At 45.3% G+C, this 26727-nt stretch overlaps 2 protein-coding genes across 2 annotated transcripts in view; both read right to left on the bottom strand.

The window, feature by feature from the left end:
* The window catches only part of LOC132571316 (gastrula zinc finger protein XlCGF57.1-like), a 397476-nt gene extending 390159 nt beyond the window's left edge, over nucleotides 1-7317 (bottom strand). The window contains exon 1 of the mRNA XM_060238121.1: nucleotides 7230-7317. The gene's annotated coding sequence lies outside the window, so the exon portion shown is untranslated. The remainder of the gene's footprint in view (nucleotides 1-7229) is intronic.
* The window catches only part of LOC132571228 (zinc finger protein 345-like), a 279214-nt gene that overhangs the window by 217988 nt on the left and 34499 nt on the right, over nucleotides 1-26727 (bottom strand). The window lies entirely within an intron of this gene.

The raw sequence follows: 26727 nt of genomic DNA, 5'->3' as shown, positions 1-26727 counted from the left end.
CACCAAACTGGCTCTCGTATAGGTGTGGAACCTGTTCAATAAGCGGACTACTCACCAACTCCTCAATGAGGAAAGGTTCACTACTGAAACGTCTCATTAGCTAGTGAGTACGCTGGAGGCTTTTGAAGAATCCTGCACAAGTTTCCATTTCTCCACAACCAATTGACGAAAGAATACTGGAGGCTTTTGAAGAATCCTGCACAAGTTTCCATTTCTCCATAACCAATAGATGAAAGAATTTCTCCACAACCAATAGATGAAAGAAAAATATTTGTACAAGCATGTTTTGGACTGGAATAGTTTCATATATGGGAAAAGTGAAGTTGTGTATAGAGTGTATTTTGTATGAAGTGATTTGGTGAAATGATGTTAATATTTCTTTAAGAAACCTTTAAAATCTAGTAGTAATTCAGCCAGTATTAGATAATTCTTTCAGTGGGAATATCACCCAACCTCCTCCGTTGAGAACAGGCTGCACCAAAAACGGAAAATGAAATCAAAGTTCTGCTTACCTATTAATTGTTGTTCATCAATATCTTCTTTGCAAACACACATTTCCTCTCTCCTGCCCCACTGTGAGGTCATACATGATCTGCATACTGTGTGCTTGTTTGCAGTGGCTTTACAGGAACTGAAGGGAAGGGGGCGCCTGACTCTGAAGCATGTGATTGTCTGAGTGGGACAAATTGTGTCAGCTCAGGAGGTGGAGGGATGCCTGTTCAGATAGATTTTGAGTGGGAAAAATCCTTCTGCAACTGGCCTACACAGACGCAATCCCAATGTGTGTCTACATAGAAGATGTTGATGAACAACAGTTAAAGGTAGGTACAACTTTGTTTTCTGAGACAACCAAGAAGTTATACTTAAGACCTGTTGAGCTTTATTGTCCAACTCACTCTGTTGGCACTGCCTCAGTTCCAGGATCAGAACCAATTCTCTATCTAGGTTGGCTCTGAGCCCTCTTGCTAATGCCTAATTCTAAAGGCTGACCTGTCAGCACAAAGAGCACCATTCATTTTCATCACAGGTGCTGCTTCAGTCAGAGGAAACCACTTTTGAGTTCCTCTTGGGAAGCAAGACGAGATACAGATAATCTCCATACCCATCTTTTTAAAGGGCATCTTATGTTTCTACTTAAAACAGGTGCTCCATGGGACAAAGTCTTGGACATCCTATGACAACTTCACCCACCCCCAGAATTCCCTTCATCTTTTTTTTTTTTTTTGCTGAGCAGCCCCTTTTCTTTCATTTTTTTCCTGTCCCATCCACTTGCTTTAAATATATATTGATATAGGCTGACCCAGCTGAGAGAACTGAGGGGCTATCTTTTGTCTTAGTTTGATAATGGCACACTAGAGGGTTATTGTAAATCAAAACTAACAAACTGTTTTTACTTCACTTTAAGAGAAACAGGTAGGAATCAGGTTTAGGATTTATGAGTGAACTGGCGCAGGAATGAGGTAATTGTATAAATAAGAACACTAGAGAGTTTGTCACAAACAGCCAGCTGTTTCTGTGATTCTATGATTCTGTTATTTAGAGGTCTTTACAAACTGAGGTTTGTTGGCATTCTCTGCTTAAATAAAGTTAGCTTTAGTCTCAGAGACACTTCAATTGGTGATGGAAGGAACATCATACAAGTTTCAGTTTCCTTTCTTATCCACTTTATGCATGTGTTAAGTGCCATCATGTCACTTCTGACTTCTCCCATGTGAATTCGATGCTGCTGGAAAGTTTCACTCAACCTGAATCTCCTTCCACACTCTGAGCACTGAAAGGTTTCTCCCCTGTGTGAGTTCTTTGATGCTGTTGAAGATATCCACTCCTACTGAATTTCTTTCCACACACTGAGCATTCAAAATATTTCTCCCCTGTGGGGGTTCTTTTATGTTTTTGAAGAGAGCTTCTGGGACAATCTCTTCCCACACTCTAAGCATTCAAGGCTTCTCATATGATTTGGGGGAGGGACGGTGGCTCAGTGGTAGAGCATCTGCTTGGTAAGCAGAAGGTCCCAGGTTCAATCCCTGGCATCTCCAAAAAAGGGTCCAGGCAAAGAGGTGTGAAAAACCTCAGCTTGAGACCCTGGAGAGCCACTCCCAGTCCGAGAAGACAATACTGACTTTGATGGACTGAGGGTCTGATTCAGTATAAGGCAGCTTCATATGTTCATATGATTTTGAAGAGCACCAATCTGACTGAATCTCTTTGCACAGTTGGAATATTCAAAAGTTTGTCCTGGATGAGTTTTAGATGCTATTGCAGATTGCTATGCTGACTAAATCTCTCCACACTTTGAGCTTTTAAAAAGGCTTCTCCACTTTGTGGGTTCTTAGATGCTGTTGAAGTGTGGCACTTTGCCTGAATCTCTTTCCACACACTGAGCATTCAAAAGGTTTCTCACCTGTGTGGGTTCTTTGGTGTTGCTGAAGAGCACCACTCAGTCTGAATCTCTTTCCACACTCCGAGCATTGAAAAGGTTTGTCCCCTGTGTGGGTTCTTATATGCTGTTGCAGATTGCTACGCTGACTGAATCTCTTTCCACACTCTGAGCATTCAAAAGGCTTCTCCCCTGTGTGGATTCTTTGATGCTGTAGAAGATGGCTACTCAATCTGAAGCTCTTTCCACATTCTGAGCATTCAAACGGTTTCTCCCCTGTGTGGGTTCTTTGATGCTGTTGAAGATGACCACTGTGACTGAATCTCTTCCCACACTCTGAACATTCAAAGGGCTTCTCCGCTGTGTGGGTTCTCAGGTGCTGTTGAAGAGTGCTACTGTGACTGTATCTCTTCCCACACTCTAAGCATTCAAAAGGTTTCTCCCCTGTGTGGGTTATTATATGATTTTGGAGATAGCCACTGTGACTGAATTTCTTCCCACATTCTGAGCATTCAAAAGGCTTCTCACCTGTGTGGATTCTTAGATGCTGTTGCAGATTACTACGCTGACTGAATCTCCTACCACACTCTGAGCATTCAAAAGGTTTCTCCCCTCTGTGGATCCTTTGATGCACAAGGAGCTGTGACCTGTATCTGAAGTACTTTCCACACTGAAAGCATTTATGTGCCTTCATTATAATGTGCTCTGGAAAATGCATGTTACCCTTTCCTACATCAGAGAATGCTATTCCACTCTCTGAGCAGATAAACAGCTTCTCTCCTGAGTGAAGTCTTTGATGTTGAACAAGATCTGATTTCTCTGAGAAGCTCTTGCCACAGTCTGAGCAGATATAAAGTTTCTCTCCTGTATGTGTTCTTTGATGTCTAAGGAATTCTGCTCTGCAAATCATGGTCTTTCCACACTCCAGGCATTGATGGGTTTTCTTTCCACTGTGCACTTGTAAATGGGCAGTATATTGGGTTTCATCTGAGAAATTTATTCCACACTCCAAACACTTGTCTGTTTCCTCGACCACGTGAATTACTTCACAGAGATCCCCACCTTGGCAAGGGATGGGTTTTTCCCTCTTCTTGATCATGTGGCTGCCTTTCTGCCTCTTAAGTTCAACATGACGGTTGAAGTTCCCTCTCATGTCTTCATTCTTGACTTCATCTGGTGAAAGAGGATGCAGTTCCTCTTCCTCCTTATTCCTCTGATCATCCCCTGCTGGAATAAAAAAAGAGATCCTGTTAGAACCCATGCAAGGAGGTCTGATCAGCACCTGAAGTTCCATCCGCACTCCAAATATTTCAGTGGCTTCTTCCTGCTGCACATTGAAATGTACAATAATGAACAATTTCAAATAATAAGAAACACTGCAACACATTTTGTTAGTTTTTAAGGTGTTACTAGACCCTTGCTTTTTAAAAGCAAGCCTCTTGCATAAAAAATGCTTGGTTTGATCCTGACCATTGTCAAGAAACTGGACCTATAGTTCAATTTCTTGTTCTTTCATTAAATACCAGGCCTCATATAAATCTTCTAGGCTTGCAAATAGGTTGAAGAGACCAAATGAAAAATAACTGGCTGTAGGTATTGAAGGGTTGGCAAATCGACCTTGTGATCATCAAGTAACAATTCAGACAACCCGTTTGTTTACCAAGATAGGACTGGTGCCAAGGCGATCTTCAACTGGTGTGATTTACAGTACAACAGGGATGGGTTAGATTGCAAATAACCCCTCCATCCCATCATAGTGACCCTCTCCTGGGCTATCTGTTGTAACAAATTCATACCAACATAACTTCAATGGCCTGATTTTTGATTAGACTATTGGATTCAGCCCACTCAGATGTTAGACCTTAAAAAGTTTAGTTTTCTGTTCTATTCCATTGTTGTAGCTAGCCCCTATTATCATGAGGTATGGTGAGCTAACCTCAGAATGGACCAGGCTCTTGCCTGGCAAAATGCTATCTGGATAGAAGATGATACTGGATTCATGCCTTTCCCGCCACTCCAAATCTCAGAGTGGCTAACAATCTCTTTTATCTTCCTCCCCCACAAAAGACACCCTGGCCCTGTTCACACAGCATGTTGAGTCCATGTTAAACTGACCCGGTTCTGTTCCGAATATCTTTGTTCCGGATATTATCGATCAGACTGCCATACTGCAATTCAAATCACTCCGTGGCGAAACAGTCTTCTGCCGTCCACACCACGGCATTATGCAGTTCTTTTTTTCTCCACTATTATGCACATGGGCGCACATGTGCATATGCGCATGGGTTAAAACATTATGTGGTTATGCGGTTTTGCGCATATCACTAAGCAGTAAAAAAAATGGCAACCGTACACCGGATGTCTGAGGCTCCTTTTGCTCCGGGACAGCCTTCAGACATCTGGAAGTTGGTCGAGAACTATCCAGACGGGAAAACTACGAGGTGAAACCAGAGAACTCAAAAAACACGGCAAAGGAGCAGGTAACAAAATACTCTGGTTCCAAGAAGGACTGGGGGGGGGGGGGGGGGGTGGACGGGGACGGCTACTACGAGTTAATACCAGAAGGCAGATGCTGCTGTCTGATCAGTCACTTTTAATCCAGTATGAAACAGCACCAACAACTGATTATACTGTGCGTCTGAACAGCCTGCCTGTGAGGTGGGTGGGGCTGAGAGAGCTCTCCCAGAAGCTGCCCTTTCAAGGACAACACTGTGAGAGCTATAGCTGACCCAAGGCCATTCCAGCAGCTGCAAGTGGAGGAGCGGGGAATCAAACCTGGTTCTCCCAGACTAGAGTCCGCGCACTTAGCCACTTCACCAAACCAGCTCTCATAGATTACTGCCTGACTTCAAAGATAATATCTGATAAATATGAATTAATGACCTAGTATAGCTAGTACGTTAACTGTAGTTTTTGTCTTAGTACTCACTGCTAATGTTCGTTTGAAATATTCTTGCACTCTTTAAAAAATATCCTTTGATTATATTTGGTGTGTTTGGAGCTTTAAATGCCTCATTCCTGTCCCAGGGCCTTAGATGTAAGGAGTCCACCAACCAGGTTAATTGTTGTGGAAATTCATTCAGCTAGTGAGCTACATTGCAGGGTTGTCTTTCTTGATTAATCCCTGTAAGGCGGCGTTTCCCAATGGCAGGGTCACGACCTGGCACCAGGGCACCCGGGCCTTGATCCCAGGTCGCGAGGCCTCCCGCCGACGTTCCGTCTGTGCCTCCCCCCACCCACCCCCCGTGGCATCGTGCCGGCCCTCGCACCTCCTCCTCCCTCCCTTCCCCACCCCAGGTCAATTTCGGGCTGTGTAAAGCCCTCCGTCCCCCTCCCCACCGACCACCTCGTCAGCGGGAAAAACGGCGCACTCCAATCACTGACTCATTGCTCAGGCAGGCCAGCAGCAGATGGAAGGGATGGTGTCTGAAAAGGGCACTGCGACTGTTCCCGCCCCCACACTTCCTTCCCATCCACCTGGGGTGGGGAAGGAAGGGAGCTGATGCAATGCTGTGGGGGGGGGGGCAAACTTGGCCTGACTTCCCCCTGGCCAGAGTCAGCTGTTAAAAGGTAAGTTGCTCCCATCCAGTTTCTTTCCATTTTTCTTTTTCTTTCTTCCTTTTGTCCCTCCTTTCTTTCACTCCTTCCCTCCCTTTTCCTTCCTTCCTATTTCCTTTCTCTTTCTTTTTTACTTTTTCTCTCCATCTATTTGTTTCCAACTCACTCCCCCTCCTTCTTTCCCATTCATTCATTCATTCATTCATTCATTCATTCATTCATTCATTCTATCAGTCTTTTCCCCCTATTTGCTTTATTTCCCACTCCCCTTCCCCTCTCTGTCAGTCTTTTCCCCTGTCTCCTTCCTTCCTTGCCATGCTAATCTGAGTAGAGTGGGGTGGGAGGGTGGGGAAGAAGCTTGAAATGCCCTGCTATTTCATGTTTCCCCAGCGCTGCCATTTCATTTTTCTTCCTTTCTCTCTCACTCTGTCAGTTTTTCCCTTTTTTCTTCCTTCTCTCTCTCTTTCTGTCAGTCAGTTTTTCCCGTCTTCCTTCCTCTCTCTCTCTCTCTCTTTTTCTGTCAGTCTTTCCCCTGTTTCCTTCTTTCCTTGCCATTGCTAATCTGAGTAGAGCGGGGGGGGGGGGGAGAAGCTTGAAATGCCCTGCTATTTCATGTTTTCCCAGCACTGCTTGCCTTCCTTCTTTCCTTCCTTCCTTCTGTGGCAGGGAGAGAAGCTTTAAATGCCCTGCCATTTCATGTTTTCCCAGGCTGAGGGCATGTTATATTTTTAGTTTTCTGCTGTGTGAGCCTTGTGCTTTTTCTTGATGTTTTATTTTTAAAACTGCATTGCAAAATCCCACTATTCTCCTACCTTTCCTAAACAAAATATTGCAAGTTTCAGGCTTGTTTGTACATCATTTCCTGTCTCCCTGCTGCACCCCCAAAGTCTCCTGGCTCCACACCCAAATTTTAGTAGGCTACGAAGGAGAAGTATAAAAATAACCGGGCCACAAGGGGAGAAAGTTTGGGAAACCCTGCTGTAAGGTTAGAAGCTTGACCCTTAGCTACTGTGTGGGGTAGTTCAAGGTGCTGGTGACAGATACCAGAACAGGTGAGTGTGTGGACATACACCCCAGGGTAATCCTGTGTTCTGTTGGCTCGTACCAAGAATCCCTTGGACTGGGAATTCTTGGGAAAGGTTTTTGCAAAGGCCATATTTTCATTTTTCCTGGAGTGGATTATCTGGTTAGGATGGAGGCTCTTGTTACTTCATTTTTATTGACTTTTCTTTTTGGGCTGGGATTTTACAGAAACCCCCTCCTTGGCATGGAATGGGTTTTTCCCTCCTCTTACCTGTGTGGCTTTTTTCCTGGATCTGTGGTCCATCTCCAAAGTGTCCTTTGGCATCTTCATTCTTGGCTTTTCCCAAAGAGAACCCCTGTTCCCCAGCTGTCTCCTCTACCTCTGCTGCTAGAATAAAGAGTTTCAATCAGCACCCACTCAAGAAGGCAGGTCACCAGTCAGGCACTCCTCATTACTGAGTGTGCATTTCTCTTATCAGATCTTCTTTCCTCCCAACCTGAGCTGCTAGTTACGCCTTATCCCTACTATGTCCTCCTGTAGAGCTGTTTTTTTTTAATATTCTGCCCATCCCCCCCCCTAGTCTCCCTGTATGCACTTTTTAAATAAGTGGCAAGGAATGATTCCCCCACAAGAAGTTATCAAGATATCCACTCCTGCAACTGTGCTGAGAGTTTCCTTTTGGCTGAGAAGACAGCCATGAGGAGCTGGTTCTCATGGGGCAATGAGAAGCCAGGACCTGACAAAGAGAAGCCCACAGTTCAAAGAGACCCTGATGAATTCTGGAAAAGGTGCCAGTTCTTAGGGGAGCAGATAATGACCAATGAGAAAACCAAAACTGCAAAGTAGGGCCATCTTTCTCAAGTTCAGAGCCATTTTCTTGCTACTTCTGAACCATTTTCTGAGCTTTAGCTGGACCTGTCTATTGTCTAATGCAGGGGTGTCGAACTTGCAACCCAAGAGCCAGATCAGGCCCCCAGGGGGCTCCTATCAGGCCCGCAAGCAACTCACTGTCATCTGCTTCCTTTTCTCTCTCTTACTTCCCTCTGCATCACAGCTTGCTTTGCCAGGCTTGCTCAATTACACAGGAGCTATAGAGCAAAGCCTCTATTTTCTCCATTGCCTGACCAGCACATGAAACAACGTATGTACAGAAGCTCGCAATGCCCAGTCATTTCATGTTTTCCCGTGTCTTAGGTTCAAAGCATTGACCAAGAGATTTCTGTAATACATGTCAATAGATCAAAAGTAGCTTTGCAACTTACAGACAAGCACCAGAACAACACCTGAACAGCACACTCAGGATTGCTACAGCACAGAAATTGTCTCTAGATTTTGACGCAATCATTCAGAGCAAGAGGTATCAGTTATCAGAAATGGTTAAATAAACAATATATTGCAAGAATGCTACTCTTTTAAGCATGATTTATTTTGTTTTTTTTAAAAAAAATTGTGTTTGCTTGTGTCCTTTATAAAGTTTATAACTTCGCTACCTGACAGTGGAGAGAGAAGTACTTTTCTCCCTTTCTCACAATACAAGAACTCGTGGGCATTCAATGAAATTGCTGAGCAGTCGGATTAGAACGGATAAAAGGAAGTACTTCTTCACCCAAAGGGTGATTAACATGTGGAATTCACTGCCACAGGAGGTAGTGGCAGCTACAAGCATAGCCAGCTTCAAGAGGGGATTGGATAAAAATATGGAGCGGAGGTCCATCAGTGGCTATTAGCCACAGTGTGTGTGTGTGTGTATATATATATATATTGGCCACTGTGTGACACAGAGTGTTGGACTGGATGGGCCATTGGCCTGATCCAACATGGCTTCTCTTATGTTCTTATTTTATGACACGCACAGCCTGGCCCAACAAGGTCTCATTTATGTCAGATCTGGCCCTCATAACAAATGAGTTCAACATCCCTGGTCTAATGAGTAGCCAAGTCTGAACCACCCAGGCATTTCAGCCTCTGAGAGCCAGTTTCGTGTAGTGGTTAAAACTATAGTTTACAAGCTGCACTAGTCATTCATTTATAATTATCAGATGTTCCCTTTTCAGGGTTGAAGTCAGGCGGGGCAGCTTGAAGCCGCCCCAAAGAGAACCAGCTGGAAACTGAGCACCTCGGAGCTTCCTGACAGTGCTCAGGAAAGGGGCGGGCCATGGGCACGCAGGGAGCATCCGGAACGTTCTCCTGTTGGCGGCTCTCTGGGCACCTCCCGGCTTTCCCTGGACCCTCTCCGGGCGCCTCCCGGCTTTCCCCGGGCCCTCTCCGGGCGCCTCCCGGCTTTGCAAGTGGTGCCTTTTCAAGCCAGCTCTCGGCAAGCCTGGGACAGGACCAGGGCGGGGACGGCAGGCAGATGTGCGCATGTGGACGCACTTTTTAAATCTGCCTGCCTCCCGCCCCAGGGCGACTTTAAATGCCTGTTGGGTATCGCCCTATGAGTGACAGATTGGTGTAGTGGTTAAGTGCGCAGACTCTTATCTGGGAGAACCAAGTTTGATTCCCCACTCCTCCACTTGCACCTGCTGGAATGGTGTTGCGTTAGCCATAGCTATCGCAGGAGTTGTCCTTGAAAGAGCAGCTGCTGTGAGAGCCCTCTCAGCCCCACCCACCTCACAGGGTGTCTGTTGTCGGGGGAGAAGATACAGGAGATTGTAAGCCGCTCTGAGTCTCTGATTCAGAGAGAATGGCAGGGTATAAATCTGCACAGAGTCAGCCTGTCTCTCTGGAAAGAAGTGTATCTTCAGTGTGTCAGCAAGAAGCTGCAAGTCTCAAGGTCATTAAGTCGTTACAGTAGAATAAGGCCCTCTGGAAGCCTATCCCAGAGGAACACATAGTGCTGAAAAACCAAATAAGACCCCAGAAGAGTCTATCCTGTCCCATCCTCCCAAAACACAGTGAACACCCAGTGAGCATGCAAATATCCATGTGTTGAGCATAGGGATGCCAGCCTCCAGGAAGAACTTGGGGATCCCTTGGATTTACAGCTCATCTCCAGATTAAAGAGATTACTTTGTCTGGAGAAAGGGCTGCTTTGGAGGGTGGACTCCATCTCCCAATCTCCAAGAGTTTTCCAACCGGGAGCTGGCAACCCTATCCGCCATCCCCTGCTGGCAGCCAGAGGGGACCTGGAAACTCTAGTTCAGCATGATAAGGGGGATGTAATGTAAACATGGGGAAGTTAGTTTGGCAGACCTTTACAGCAGCACAGGGTTTTTATTGTTGCCTCTCAGTCCTGCCTCGCCCTCAGGCCAGGACATCCTCTTTGGCTCAGGTGATGGCACAACACTGTTACTGCCCCTGGATCAGTGGGGCGGCTTATACTCTACCCCAGGGGTGTCAAATATGTGGCCCAGGGGCTGAATCAAGCCCCCAGAGGGCTCCTATCAGCCCCCTGAACAACTGGCTATAGACTGCTTCCTTCTCCCTCTGTCTTGCTTCCTTCTGCATAACAGCTTGCTTTGCAAGGCTTGTTCAATTGCACAGGAACTATACAGAACAAAGCCTCTATTTTCTCCATTAGCTGAGGCTCCTCCCTTGGAGAGGAAGGGAGGTGGCAGAGCTTACTTTGCCAGGCTCTCTCAATCGTACAGCAGAGCTACTGAGCCAAGTACTCTTTCTTCTACTGGCTGAGGCTCCTCTCCCTCCTGGTCCCCTGGGGAAGGAAGGAAAGAGCCAGAGCTTCCTTTGCCCAGTTCCCTGGATCCCATGGGAGAAATACAAAGAAAGCACCTTTAAGATCAACAAGCACTAATGTTTTAAGCATGTTTATTTTAATTTTATTTTAAAAATATTTAATTGTGTTTGTCCGTGTCCTTTAAAGTTTATATCTCAGCTGCCTAATCTTTTATAGGTACACACATGAGCTGGCCCAACAAGGTGTCATTTATGTCTGATCTGGCCCTCATAACAAATGAGTTCGACACCCCTGCTGTATCCAGCCACGCTGAACATAATTTTTGTTGCCACCCCAACAAACCCTGGAGGGGGGCAAGTACCTGCGCAGGACTCACAGCCGCATGCCGCGGTTCAATATTTTGGTTCAAGCATCATCATAATAGCAGCCATTTGCATCTCTGGCACCTAGGAAAGGTCCTTACCTAGAGAGGCCACGCTCTCATGGTTCTCCACCATGACCTTCCTTTGGCCTGGATCCAGCAAGACTCGGTCAGCCTCAGTGAAATACTCAGCCACCTCCTCAGAGGAAAATGGAGACTGAAAGAAAAAGCAGATGCCCTGGTCTTGGATTATGCCAGGCAGAGACTACACTCTTGACAGGAGCATTCTGGAAGGGGGCAGGATGCAAAGTTTGGTATGAGTAAATTGGAAAGAGCAGGTTCAGAGCTTCTCTAGCTCGGACAGCTGGAGCAAAAGCCTCCCTGAGAAGGCGGGTTGGGGGGGGGAGGAGACCCAACCATCCCCCATTCATCCTCCCTACCTGGACCAAAGCTGGAGCAACCATTTCCACTTCTCTGCCAAGACGACAGCTTGACAATGTCTCGCCACTGCCTGCAATGGGGACAAAATCAGAAGGATGAATTTTAACCTCGAGTTCCTACTTTGTTTGCTTCTTTGAATTCAACCTCATGCATCCCTTTCCTAAGGTTATGAAACCTTCTTTACACTCAAGAAAATATGTAATGACTTTTAGTAAACTGTAGGAGAAGTGGAAGAGAAGCACCAGGTACCCACGAACTTCAGGGGATGGAAATGCTGCCGACAGGTTTCAGGCTTCTGTGAGACTTGAAATGTGCCCTGTGAACTCTGGAGCTGAAAAGGTGACATCATCCCTGCTGGATCAGACCAGAAGCCCAGACACGCCATTCTCCTGCCTGCTGGGCCCTCCCATGAGCCCTCTAGTCTGGGCTTCAATTTAAAAAAAACAAACCCAGGTCCTGACAATGTTCCCTCTAAGCTGCAGAGTCTTGTGAGCTACTGGCATTAAAGTTAGATTCGAGTAGGCAGCTGTGTTGGTCTGACGTAGTATAACATAATAGGAGTCAAGTTGCACCTTTAAGACCAACCAAGTTTTATTCAGAATGTAAGCTTTCATGCGCTCTAAGCACACTTCGTTAGACGAGGAATCTGGCACAGTGAACAGAGCCACACATTGCTGGTAGGCAGTGGCTCAGAATGCAAAATGGTACAGATTTAAGATCCAATGACAGAATAGTAAAATTATCTGGTAGGCAGGAGTTTAGAATGTTAAAATTGTGAGCTACTGCATACATTAGTTTTCTCTAGGGCCAATTTTCCTGAGCTGAGAAAAAATGTGTGAGCTGGAGGCTAAAAAATTGTGAGCTAGCTCACACTAGCTCAGCTTAGAGGGAACACAGTTCCCGATGTATGAATACAAGAGAATAAATAGAACACCGGAAAAACACTTACATGCACTCTCTATATGTACAAGTATATATATTACTGACAAAGACTGTGGAACCACATGTAAATATACAATTATGCTCCCAGAGTAGCAGCTGGTAACAAACACAATCACGGAAAGAGTCTGAGGGTAAAAAAGTCCATCTAATCACATGAAGAGCAGCAAAGGAATGCGTCGATCCAAATTAAAATATTTTCTCTGTGGGTCTGTGAAGCAGTTTTTGTGGAGAGATCAGGCTGATGAAGGATCAAAACCGTGATATGACCTAGAAGTATGGTCCATTCAGTCCCCAGTGGAAGTTTTGGATTCCTTTGAGGCAGCACGGAAGATAAGAGGGCATAAATTTCACACAAGAGAGGTCACAGCCTTACAGACGTGATTAGATGGACTTTTTTACCCTCAGGAGCTTTCCATGATTGCGTTTGTTACCACCTGCTATTCTGGGAGCATAATAGTATACTTTATATGTGGTTTCACAGTCTTTGTCAGTTATATATATATGTATATGTGCACAGTGAATGTGTTTTTCCAGTGTTCTATTTATTCTGGTCCGTGGGGTCACAAAGAGTCGGACTCGACTGTGCAACTGAACAACAAAAATGTATTCTCTTTAGCCTGGGCTGGCAGGAGAAAAAGAGGGAGGCGGAAATCACATTGCACAACACGTCATCATCACATCCAGCCAAAAACCTAGATGTGATTTCAGCACATCATGTCACACTCTGGAAACTCTCTTAAGGTTGCCACCAATAGGTTTCTAGACTGTCTGCTGATGATCCAGGTATTTGGCTGGACAAGACATCAGCATGACATCATGCCCCTCCCATGCTCCACCCTCAAACTTGATGGGGGTGCCAGGCCATGCCCTGGCATCCCAGGTCAAGTATCCTCTTTCTGACTGTGGCTCAACAGATGCCCTGGAAAGCCTTTAAGCAGTGACACAGAAACCAAATTACTGGCTTCTGCCAACAGGTTTTCAGAGGTATGCTGCCACAGAATATAGGGTGTGTTCGTAAAGCCACACCTGACCTATGATGACCCCACAGTTATTCAAGGCAAGAGATGTTCAGGGGTGATATGCCATTGCCTGCCTCTGCGCAGCAACCCTGGACTCCTTCGGTGGTCTCCCATCCAAAAACTAATCAGGACTGACCCTGCTTAGCTTCTGAGATCTGATAAGACTGGGCTCGTCTGGGCTATCCAGGTCAGAGAACGTGGAGGTTTCATTTATTCACCATGGCTAACGGCACCACCATTTCATAGAATCATAGAGTGGGAAGGGACCTTCAGGGTCATCTAATCCAACCCCCTGCGCAATGCAGGAAATTCACAAATACCTCCCCCTAAATTCACAGGATCTTCATTGCTGTCAGATGGCCATCTAGCATCTGTTTAAAAACCTCCAAGGAAGGAGAGCCCACCACCTCCTGAGGAAGCCTGTTCCACTGAGGAATCACTCTGACAGTCAGGAAGTTCTTCCTAATGTTGAGCCGGAAACTCTTTTGATTTGCTTTTATTTCCTTTTTGAACCACCTTGACTCCCTCTAACCATGGAAGGAAGGGGAGATGATCATATTTTAAGTAACGTAAATAAAAATGTAACTGCCCTCCATGAGTCTGCCTGCTCCCCCTTAAAGTGGAGTGGCCATCACTACATTCTACAGCATTGTGTCCCAGAACTCTATGTTTTCTGCAAAAGTTTTCCCCTTTTCTCCTGTCCTGAACTTTCTGCCCAACAATTTTACTACTACCCCCAAACTATTAGGGTACAGGACACCCTTACCACTTGGCAGGTCATCTTGGGTGTTTTCCTGGGCCTGTGCCCTCTGACCTTCCTGTGATGGAGCTCCTTCTGCCTCAGAGAACTTTGCTTCCACCTTCGGAGATCGTCCCCACATCTGAAACAACAGCATGGGACACAGGTAAGAGAAGGAATGGAACAAGTTGAAGAGAAGGATCCTGACTCAATCCCAGACTCCCCATCCCTGCATCTACCATCAGAGCTTCTTCAGCCACAGGAGCAACAATCAGGGTTGGGTTTTCTTCCCAGCCTAGTGAATTATCTATGTCATTCCAATTTTAGATTATCTGCTGCTGAAGCGAACACTAGTGATCTGTCTAGAGGTAGAAATGTCTAAGAAAAGATGGGAACAATACACTGAAGAATTATAAAAAAAAAAATGAAAGGAGGAGAGATTCCTTTCAAGAAAAATCTTTTGAAGAAGGAAGAGATTTAAAAAGTAGAGCAGGACTGAGACCAATACAGAGAAACAAATCATCAGGAGAAGATTTAATAGCGGCATGTAGGGGAGAAAAATGTACAACAAAGAAAGCTGACAAGAAGAGAGTTGATTCTTTTGAAATGTGTTGGATGTGAGTTTTTTAAATGGGTAATGTAGACCACCTGAAGCAGAGGTGTCAAACATGTGGTCTGGGGGCCAAATCAGGCCCCTGGAGGGCTCCTGTCAGAAACTCACGCAACTGGCTGTCATCTGCTTTCTTTTCCCTCTCTCTCTCTCCCTTCTGCATTGCAGCTTGCTTTGCCCAGCTTGCTCAATCGCGTAGGAGCTACAGAGCAAAGCCTCTATTTTCTCCATTGGCCGAGGCTCCTCCCTTGATGAGGAAGGAGGGGGGGATAACTTGCTTCAAAGGAAACTCTGGCTCTAGTTCCTTCCCCGGAAGACCAGGAGGGGGAGGAGCCGCAGCCAACAGAAGGAAGAAAGGCTTGGCTCAGTAGCCCTTCTGTGCAACTGAGAGAGCCAGGACTGCATGGGAGAGATACAAAGTAAGTACCTTTTAAGACCAACAACTTTTAATGTTTTAAGCATGTTTTATTTTAAGTTTTTAAAAAAACTTTGTGTTTGTCTGTGTCCCTTATAAAATTTATATCTCTGCTATCTGGCATTACATTTTATGACATACTTGGCCCGGCCCAGCCAGGTCTCATTTATGTCAGATCCGGATAATAAAAGCGTTTGACACCCTGGATTTAAAGGGCCAATCAGTGGGTCCTAGATTGAATCAAGACTGAACACTCCCTAGAAGCTAAAAAGATTAAAATGAAGCTATTGTACTTTGGTGACATTATGAGAAGATAAGACTCACTGGAAAAGACAATAATGCTAGGAAAAGTTGAAGGCAGTGTCAAGTCTGAATATAACTCCAGCTCAACCAAAGAGCATGCTGGGTAGAACCAAAGTAGAACCAAATGCTGCTACTGCCTCTCTGCTTTCCCCCCCTCCCTTTCTTAGAACCTCTCCCTGCTTTGAAATGGTGATGTGTGAAAAGTCTTATCTGAACCTTCTCAGCTCAGGCCCGGGGGAGTCCTAGGAGCCTGGTAAAACATCAAGACCACTATGCCTAATCAACATGAGAACGTATTAGTAACATCTATGTGTGAATGTCCCCTGCACAATTTCCCTGCCCGTAGGAATGCTTTTGAAGTACTCTTTATATGCAATGTATTTACTGTATGGTTTCAGTCTCTTCAAGCCCTGGCTTAGGCCGCAAGCATCCAGTATCAATAAACTAGTTTCTTTGTATCTACATCGACTCTTTATTGAATCTGCAGACTTGACAGGCAGCAGGAAAAGAGGAAAACCAAACATGGGATGGATTGACTCAATCAAGGAAGCCAGAGCCCTCAGTCTGCAAAGACCTGCGCAAGACTGTTGACAGGACTTTCTCAGGGTTGCCATAAGTCAGAAATGACTTGATTGCAGTCAACACACAGAGAGACAGAAATATCTGGCAGGAAATGTTAGCATAAGGTCATTGCTTGAACTAAGCAAATGAAACCCCCTCACCTGCTGTGCCTGCCTCTTCTCTTCTGTCTGACACTGGAGGAAATCTTCGGCCAGGGCCACCGCCTGGGAACTGGTCTCTGGCTCGCATTCCCTGACCCAGCACTGCATTTCCTGGGGCAGGATGGCCAGGAACTGCTCCAAGATCACCAGGTCCAGAATCTGCTTCTTGGTGTGCTTCTCTGGCTCCAGCCATTGGTTGCAAAGTCCATGGAGCTGGCTGCAAACTTCTCGGGGCCCATCGGCCTCATGGTAACAGAACTGCCGGAAGCATCGGCTGCGTACATCTGCAGTCACAGTGCCCTGAACAGAGATCCTTGGCACAGCTTTTTCCCAAAATGCAGCACTACTCCCTGCTTGGAAGGAATGGGGACCTTTCCTTGATCTCTTGCTAGTTCCAGGTCCTTTTGGGTCCTGCTCTTCCATCTCCTTCTCTTGGGTTGCCTCCGACTATGAAAAGGCACTCTTAGTCACTTGGCTGTGAAAAGGGAGAGGGAAACATCAAAAAGGCAGAAAGAAAACAAAAGAGAACTGAGTTACATCACTGACCATGGTGATGAGACGCCTAAGGAGTGGATCAGAAGGAGATCCTTGATGTAGTTTGTGGATCAGGATTAATGTCACTCTGCTATATTATATATCAAACTTTTAAAGATATGCCTATTTGGTTTCAGGAAAGGAAAACATCGCTATTTGCTTTTTAAAAAATCTGTTGCCTATGTTACCAAGCTTGGCTTCCAATTTCTGGGGAGTCAATCTGTCTAGAGCAGGGGCGTCAAACTCATTTGTTATGAGGGCTGGATTGAACATAAATGAGATTTTGTTGGGCTGGGCCATGTCCAGCAGGCCAAGTATGTACCTATTTAAGATCAGGTAGCTGAGATATAAACTTTATAAAGGACACAAACAAACACAATTAAATATTTTTTTAAAAAATAATAAAAAATGCTTAAAACATTAGCACTTGTTGTCTTAAAGGTGCTTCCTTTGTATCTCTCCCATGAGATCCAGGGAACTGGGCAAAGGAAGCTCTGGCTCTTTCCTTCCTTCCCCAGGGGACCAGGCGAGGAGGAGCCTCAGCCAATAGAAGGAAGAGAGGCTTGGCTCAGTAGCTCTGCTGTATGATTGAGAGAGCCTGGCAAAGCAAGCTCTTCCTCCCCCCTTTCTTCCCCAAGGGGGGAGCCTCAGCCAATGGAGACAATAGAGGTTTTGCTCTGTAGTTCCTGTGCAATTGAGCAAGCCGTGTAAAGCAAACTGTGAAGGAAGCAGATGACAGTCAGTTGCTCGGGGGCATGATAAAAGCCCTCCAGGGGCCGGATTCGGCCCCTGGGCTGCATGTTTGACACCCCTGGTCTAGAAGGTACATCTCAAGGTAAAATGGAGCCCAGGACAAAGCAACTGCAAGGACTTAACCATTACAGACAGCTCTTCAATAGACCAGAAGGGCTGGGCAATAGCTCTGCCCAAGCAACCAGCAGAGGGGAAGGAGAAGGTAGATATCAAGCCTCTCCAGGTCATGGCAGATGAGTGAACAGGAGCAGCAAGAGGCAGTGATGAGGTAGAGGTCCTCAACCACTTCCTGGCTGCTGTGGTTAAATGGTGTGAATAAAATGAAAGCAAATCCTGGACAGACAGACAGACATACTGCTGTTTGAGAAGGCAGAAGTCTTGAAGGGCAGCTCAGCTAACCCTTGCAGACTCAATTAAGAGCCTTGGTGTTATACTGGACCCAATATTATTGCTGGAGAAGCATATTAACGCAGTTGTGAAAAAGGCTTTCTCCCAACTTAGCCTAGCTTGAAAAATGCCCCTTTCCCTTGATACAGCTCATCTGGCCATGAGGATCCATGCTATAGTGATACTGAGACTAGACTATTGTAATGCACTGTAAATTGGTCTCCCCACAAAACCAATCCAGAAACTTCAGCTGACGCAGAACGCCATAACTCAGGAGCTAGATGAAGCAGGCATATTATGACCATTCTGCTGTCCCTCCACTGGCTGGCCTGGACATGTGCCTTCAGCGTTATGGCCCCTATAACTGCTGTGCCTGAGGAGGTCAGAAGGTGCCCACTCTCCTGACTTTCCACAACCTAAGCCAAACTTAATTATTCAAGAGGGCTTTCCTATGCAAGGAATAGGATAGCACAGTACAAAAGACTTCACCAAGTTACTTGTTGAGTTACTGGGGACTGGAGTCTATATGAAAGTGTATAGTCCAGGCTCTCTCAGTTGCACAGCAGAGCTACTGAGCCAAGCCTCTCTTCCTTCTATTCTTCCCCCCCTTCCAGTTTAGTGTAGTGGTTAAGTGCATGAACTCTTATCTGGGAGAATTGGGTTTGATTCCCCACTCCTCCACTTGCATTTGCCTTAGGTCAGCCATTACTATCACAGAAATTGTCCTTGAAAGGGCAGCTGTTGTAAGAGTTCTTTCAACCCCACCTACCTGACAAAGTTTGTTGTGGAGCTGGAAGATAAAGGAGATTGTGAGCTGCTCTGAGATTCTGAATGGAGGGTGGAATATAAATCCTATGTCGTCATCTTCTTCCTCATCAAGGAGCTTCAGTCAATGGAGAAAATAGAGGCTTTGCTCTGTAGCTCCTGTGCGAATGAGCACGCTGGGCAAAGCAAGCTGCAATGTAGAAGGAAGCAGATGACAGCTAGTTGCTTGGAGGGCCTGATAGGAGCCCTCTGGGGCCTGATTTGGCCCCTAGACCACACATTTGACACCCTTGGTGTATAGGTTGCTGAATCCTGCTAAATAATTTTGCGTCATTTGTTGGGTCACAATACTGTATAAGAGCCAGTTTGGTGTAGTGGTGTAGTGGTAAAGTGTGCGGACTCTTATCTGAGAGAACCGGGTTTGATTTCCCACTCCTCCACTTGCACCTGCTGGAATGGCCTTGGGTCAGCCATAGCTCTGGCAGGAGTTGTCTTTGAAAGGGCAGCTGCTGTGGGAGTCCTCTGAGCCCCACCCACCTCACAGGGTGTCTGTTGTGGGGGAGGAAGATAAAGATGATTGTGAGCCACTCTGAGATTCGGAGTGGAAGGCGGGATATAAATCCTATATCACCATCAACATGCATGCTTTCCTTCAATACTGTTTTATTCAAAGTTTTATTCTGAAGAAGTATGCATGCATACAAAAGTTTACATAGAATCACAGAGTTGGAAGGGCCCTCTAGGGTCATCTAGTCCAACCCCCTGCACAATGCAGGAAACTCACAAACACCTCCCCCTAGATTCACAGGATCTTCATCGCTGTCAGATGGCCATTTAGCCTCTGTTTAAAAACCTCCAAGGAAGGAGAGCCCACCACCTCCCGAGGAAGCCTGTTCCACTGAGGAATGTTCTTCCTACATTTGAATAAAACTTTGTTGGTCTTAAAGGTGCTACTGGACTCCAACTTTGTTCTAAGCTAAATTTAATCATTCTAGAGGGCTTTTCTATGCAAGGAATAGGGTAGCACAGTACAAAAGGTTTCACCAACTTGTTTGAGTTACTGGGGACTGGAGTTTATATTACAGCGTATAGGTTGCTGAATCCTGCTATGTAATTTTGCACCATGTCAACATTTATTGGGTCACGTCAACATTTATGCTGCCCTTCAATACTGTTTTTCAGATTTCTGATAGGTTCTGCAACCCAAATTCTATTTCGTAGTTCATTAACTGTACCATCCTACTGATTAAATTGAGTCCCATAAAATAGTGTATTATAATTAACGTAGATTCAGGTAGCCGTGTTGGTCTGAAGCAGCAGAACATAGTTTGAGTCCAGGGGTACCTTAAAGACTGAAAAGGTTTTATTCAATATCGTATAAGCCAGGAGTGGCTAAACTTGCTTAACATAAGAGCCACACAGAATAAATATCAGATGTTTGAGAGCCTCAAGAAGGGAAGGGAACAAATGGGGGCGGGAGGAGGGAGGGACAGATGGAAAGAAAGCAGCTTTAACTTTAAGTGCATTATCCAAACCTCCGATTGGCTTGACTTGGAGAAGTGATGTGAAGAGAGAAATCCTTCTCCAAGCTGGCCAGTGGGGCTTCAAGAGCCACACAGTATGTGTGAAAGAGCCACAGTTTGGCCACCCCTGGTATAACCGTTCATGTGCAAGTGGCCACGCACGACAGCCCTTTCTCCTCCCCTCAGACAGCTGGTTCCCCAGGACCGGGGCTAACATAGGAAAACAGACACGAGAAAAATCACCTTTTAAAAGTATTTAAACACACACAGCCCTACCCCAACATGCAATAGCAGCATTTCTGTCTTCCACGACTGGAATAACTTACTTGAGAGTAACCCTTCCCAGGCTCCGGCTGCAAGACTTCCCCCTCTGAGCCCTTCCTGCTCTCCTTCCCTCTCCGCCCCCCCCCCTGCGAAAAGAGCCCCCTCCCCTTGCTCGGCCTCTCTAGCCAACAGCTTGACTGCTTTAACCTTTTCAGAGCTGCAGATGAATGAATAAAGCTTCCTGCGCTAGGACTGGGCTGGACTTCGGCCAGGCTGCAGCTGTTGTTGTTCAGTGGCACAGTCGAGTCCGACTCTTTGCGACCCCGTGGGCCACATCACGCCAGGCCCTTCCATCTTCCGCCGCCCTCCTAAGTTCGCTCAAATTCATGTTCGTTGCATCGGTAACACTGTCTAACCATGTAGATAAATCCAGGTGGGCTGAAGCAATAGAACAATGCAGGAGTCAAGTAGCACCTTTAAAACCAACAAACTTTTATTCAGAATGTAAGCTTTCGTGTGCAGGCACACTCTTTCCCGTCTGAAGAAGTGTGTATGCACATGGAAGCTTACATGCTGAATAAAAGTGTGTTGGTCTTAAAGGTGCTACTTGACTCCTGCATTGTTCTGCTGTTTAACCATCTCATTCTTTGCCTTCCCTGCTTTTTTTTACCTTCGATCTTTCCCAGCATCAGGGTCATCTCCAGTGAGTACTCCCTTCTCATTTGGTGGCCAAAATATTTCAGCTTCAGCAGTCAGGGTTGATTTCCCTGAGGACTGACTGATTTGATCTTCTTGCAGTCCAAGGGACTCTCAAGAGTCTTCTTCAGCATCACAGTGCTCCAGCTAGCAACATCCTATAATGCAGCTCAAATGGGGCGGTTGAGTCGAAAAATGGAAACCAAGCCAGGCAAACTAAAGCAAGCTCTTGACAAGCCATCCTCAGGCCTCAGTGGAACAGGCTTCCTCGGGAGGTGGTGGGCTCTCCTTCCTTGGAGGTTTTTAAACAGAGGCTAGATGGCCATCTGACAGCAATGAAGATCCTGTGAATTTAGGGGGAGGTGTTTGTGAGTTTCCTGCATTGTGCAGGGGGTTGGACTAGATGACCCTGGAGGTCCCTTCCAACTCTATGATTCTGTGATTCTAAGCCTGTTCCATTGAGGAATCACTCTAACTGTCAGGAAGTTCTTCCTACTGTTGAGCCAGAAACTCTTTTGATTTAATTTAAACCCATTGGTTCTGGTCCTACCTTCCAGCGCCAAAGAAAGCAATTCCACACCATCCTCTATATGACAGCCCTTCAAGTACCTGAAGATGGTGATCATATCACCTCTCAGCCGCCTCCTCTTCAGGCTAAACATCCCCAGCTCCTTCAACCTTTCCTCACAGGACTTGGTCTCCAGACCCCTCACCATCTTCATCTTCCTCCTCTCGACCCGTTCCAGCTTGTCTATATCCTTCTTAAAATGTGGTGCCCAAAACTGAATGCAATACTCCAGGTGAGGTCTTACCAGAGCAGAGTAAAGCGATACCATCACATCACGTGATCTGGACACTATACTTCTGTTGATACAGCCCAAAATTGCATTTTCCTTTTTAGTCATCGTATCACACTGTTGACTCATGTTCAGCATATGATCCACTAAGACCCCTAGATTCTTTTCACACATACTACTGCTAAGACAAGTCTCCCCTATCCTATAACCATGCATTGGATTTTTCCTACCTAAATGCAGAACTTTACAGTTATCCCTGTTAAAATTCATTTTGTTGGTTTTAGCCCAGTTTTCCAGCCTGTCAAGGTCATCCTGTATCCTGTTTTTGGCTTCTATTGTATTTGCAACCCCTCCCAATTAAGTATCATCAGCAAATTTAATAAGCATTCCCTCTATTCCTTCATCCAAATAATTGATAATTGAACAAAACAGGTCCCAGGACAGATCCTTGAGGCACTCCACTTGTCACTCCTTTCCAAGAGAATGAGGAACCATTAACAAGCACTCTTTGGGTGCGATCTGTCAACCAGTTACAGATCCACCTAATGATAACAGGATCCAAACCACATTTTACCAACTTGTCAACAAGAACAGTATGTGGAAAATTATCAAAAGCCTTACTGAAATCCAGATAAACGATGTCTACAGCATTCCCCCGATCCAGCAAGGTAGTCACTTTCTGAAAAAAAGAGATCAGGTTAGTCTGACATGACTTCTTCTTGAGAAACCCATGCCGGCTCTTAGTAATTACATCCATTCTTTCTGAATGTTCCAGGACTGACTGTTTGATGATTTGTACTGAAACTTTTCCAGGAAGAGACATCAAGCTGATGGGTCGGTAGTTACCCGGATCGTCTTTTTTCCCCTTCTTGAAGATGGGGACAACTTTCACTCACCTCCAATCTTCCCACACCTCTCCTGTTCTCCAAGAATTCTCAAAAATAATAGCCAGAGGCTCAGAAATTACATCCGCAAGCTCTTTTAGAACCCTTGGATGCAGTTCATCTGGCCCTGAGGACTTAGTTTCATTTAAAGAAACTTAAGCGTTTATGTACTACCCCTATGCTGATCCTAGGTTGGAACTTCATACCCTCCTTATATGTTCTGTTTTTGCCATGTTAAGCACCGTTTCCCTCAGAAGAGAAGACTGAGGAAAAGTAGGAACTGAGCAGTTCCGCCCTCTCTTCATTACATGTTACAATTTCACTTTCTTGCCCTCACAATGGGCCTACCATGTCTTTGCTCTTTTTCTTACTCTGAACATAAGAAAAGAACCCTTTTCGTAGGGTTCTTTTCTTTGGTGACTTGTCTGCCTGGTGCGGGTAGCAGACATTACGCGTGTTGTAGTTAGGCTGATAGACAGTGCTGGGGAGGAGCCAGTGGTCGTGGTGCATGTTGGCACCAACGATGTGGGGAAATGCAGTTGTGAGGCCCTGGAGGGAAAATTTAGGCTGCTAGGTGGGAGACTTAAGGCCAGGACCTCCAAGGTAGCCTTCTCAGAAGTGCTACCTGTTCCACGTACAGGGCTGGAGCGACAGGCACAAAATAGAAGTCTCAATGTGTGGATGAGACGATGGTGTAGAGAGGAAGGGTTTAAGTTTGTTAGGCACTGTGATGCTTTCTGGAACAAGCTGGAGCTGTACAAAAGAAATGGTCTCCACTTGTCCCCAGGTGGAACCAAGCTGCTGGCGCTTAAAATCAAAAAGGTGGCAGAGCAGTTTTTAAACTAAATCTTGGGGGAAAGCCGACAGGAGATGAAATGACTCTGGTTCAGGAGGACTCATCTCAAATAGATGAAGGGTTAGCTGTTACTTTTCTACTGGGTAATTGATCAGAGTTGTCCACTGAGATGGTGACAAACAGTATGGAGTGTCTGCCAAAGTCTCGAGGCAGCAGGAGGAAGGTTGCGGGCCTAACTTGCCTGGGAAATTATAGATGTTTGTATACAAATGCTAGAAGTGTTTGAAGTAAAATTGGTGAGTTGGAATGTTTAGTGTTGGGGAAAAACATAGACATTGTGGGAATTTCAGAAACTTGGTGGAATGAGGAGAATCAGTGGGACACGGTGATTCCTGGATATAAGTTATATCAGAAGGATAGGGAGGGAAGGGTTGGAGGTGGGGTAGCTCTGTATGTCAGAGAGGGTATACAGTCCAGTAAGACTGAGGTCAAAGAATTAGATTTCCTTCTAGAAATGCTTTGGGTCGAAATAGAGGGCCCAAAAGGAAATTTAACTATGGTCACAGAACCTACCAGGAGTGGGGCGATCCTGGATTTGGTCCTAAGTAATGGCCAAGACTTGGTGAGAAATGTAAAAGTGATCGCACCGCTTGGGAGCAGTGACCATAACGTTATTGATTTCACCATTTGTATAAATAGGGAGTTGCCCCAAAAGACCGGCACAACCACATTTAACTTTAAAAAGGGGTAAATTCTCTGAGATGAGGAGGCATGTGAAGAGAAAACTGAAAGAAAAGGTAAATACAGTCAAATACAAGCTTGGGGAAGCTTGGAGGCTATTTATTTATTATTATTTATTTATTACTTTAAATTTCTATCCCGCCCTCTCCGCAAGTGGACTCAGGGCGGCTAACAACATACATTATTACAATTTAAAAATACAATCCTAGAAGCTCAGATTAAATATATACCACAAGTTAGGAAAGGCACAAACAGGTATAAGAAAAGGCCTGCATGGTTAACAAACAAAGTAATGGAAGCTGTAAAAGGTAAGAAGGATTCCTTTAAGCTAGTCCAAGTGAGATTAATAAAAGGGAATACAGGCTGTGGCAAATCAGATGCAAGAGTGTGATCAGGCAGGCAAAAAGGGACTATGAGGAGCATATTGCAAAAAACAAAGACCAACAATAAAAATTTCTTCAAATATATTAGAAGCAGGAAACCAGCCAGGGAGGCAGTGGGGTCCTTGGATGACCAAGGGGTAAAAGGATTACTGAAAGAGGATAGCGAAATGGCTGAGAAGCTGAATGCATTTTTTGCCTCAGTCTTCACTGTGGAAGATGAGGAGTGTTTGCCCACTCCAGAACCACTAATTTTGGAAGGGGTGTTGAAAGATCTGAGTCAAATTGAGGTGACAAGAGAGGAGGTCCTACAACTGATTGACGAATTAAAGACTAATAAGTCACCAGGTCCGGTTGGCATACATCCAAGAGTTCTGAAAGAACTCAAAGTTGAATTTGTGGATCTCCTGACAAAAATATGTAATCTTTCATTGAAATCTGCCTCCGTTCCTGTGGACTGGAAGGTAGCAAATGTCACCCCCATCTTTAAAAAAGGTTCCAGAGGAGATCCAGGAAATTACAGGCCAGTCAGTCTGACTTCAATACTGGGAAAGTTGGCAGAAACCATTATCAAGGAAGGACAGAATGAATAGGCACATTGATGAATACAAGTTATTGAGGAATACTCAGCATGGGTTCTGTAAGGGAAGATCTTGCCTCACTAACCTGTTACAGTTCTTTGAGGGGGTGAACAAACATGTGGACAAAGGGGACTCAATAGATGTTGTTTACCCTGACTTCCAGAAAACTTTTGATAACGTTTTGATCAAAGGCTCCTTAGTAAGCTCGAGAGTCATGGAGTAAAAGGACAGGTCCTCTTGTGGATCAAAAACTGGCTAATTAATAGGAAGCAGAGAGTGAGTATAAATGGCAGCCTTCACAGTGGAGGACGGTAAGCAGTGGGGTGCTGCAGGGCTCAGTACTGGGTCCCGTGCTCTTTAACTTGTTCATAAATGATTTGGAGTTGGGAGTGAGAAGTGAAGTGGCCAAGTTTGCAGATGACACTAAATTGTTCAGGGTGGTGAGAACCAGAGAGGATTGTGAGGCACTCCAAAGGGATCTGTTGAGGCTGGGTGAGTGGGCGTCAATGTAGCAGATAAGGTTCAATGTGGCCTAGTGTAAAGTAATGCACATTGGGGTGAAGAATCCCAGCTACAAATACAAGTTGATGGGGTGTGATATGGCAGAGACTGACCAAGAGAGAGATCTTGGGGTCGTAGTAGATAACTCACTGAAAATGTGCGCGATTGCAATAAAAAAGGCCAACAACATGCTGGAAATTATTAGAAAGGGAATTGAAAAATAATCAGCCAGTATCATAATGCCCCTGTATAAATCGATGGTGTGGTCTCATTTGGAATACTGTGTACAATTCTGGTCACCGCATCTCGAAAAGGATATTATAGCATTGGTGAAAGTCCAGAAAAGGGCAACTAGAATGATTAAAGGTTTGGAACACTTTCCCTGTGAAGAAAGGTTAAAACGCTTGGGGCTCTTTAGCTTGGAGAAACTTCGACTATGGGGTGGTGACATGATAGAGGTTTACAAGATTATGCATGGGATGGAGAAAGTAGAGAAAGAAGTACTTTTCTCCCTTTCTCACAATACAAGAACTCGTGGGCATTCAATGAAATTGCTGAGCAGTCAGGTTAAAACAGATAAAAGGAAGTGCTTCTTCACCCAAAGGTTAATTAACATATGGAATTCACTGCCACAGGAGGTGGCGGCAGCTACAAGCATAGCCAGCTTTAAGAGGGAATTGGATAAAAATATGGAGCAGAGGTCCATCAGTGGCTATTAGCCACAGTGTATGTGTGTGTATATTCATTTGTGTGTGTATGTATATATTGGCCACTGTGTGACAGAGAGTGTTGGACTGGATGGGCCATTGGCCTGATCCAATATGGCTTCTCTTATGTTCTTATGTTGTTTTTAGCATTTTTGGCCAGCCTAAGGTCATACTGAGCTTTAGCTTTCCTAACTATTTCTCTACAAACGCTGGTGATTTGTTTATATTCATCCTTGGTTATAAGGCCCTCCTTCCAATTCTGAAAGGAGTCTT

Source organism: Heteronotia binoei, chromosome 5, assembly GCF_032191835.1.
Source record: "Heteronotia binoei isolate CCM8104 ecotype False Entrance Well chromosome 5, APGP_CSIRO_Hbin_v1, whole genome shotgun sequence".
NCBI classification, from domain to species: domain Eukaryota; kingdom Metazoa; phylum Chordata; class Lepidosauria; order Squamata; family Gekkonidae; genus Heteronotia; species Heteronotia binoei.
The sequence above is the reverse complement of the archived record's forward strand: the minus strand, read 5'-3'. Positions and strand labels throughout refer to the sequence as shown.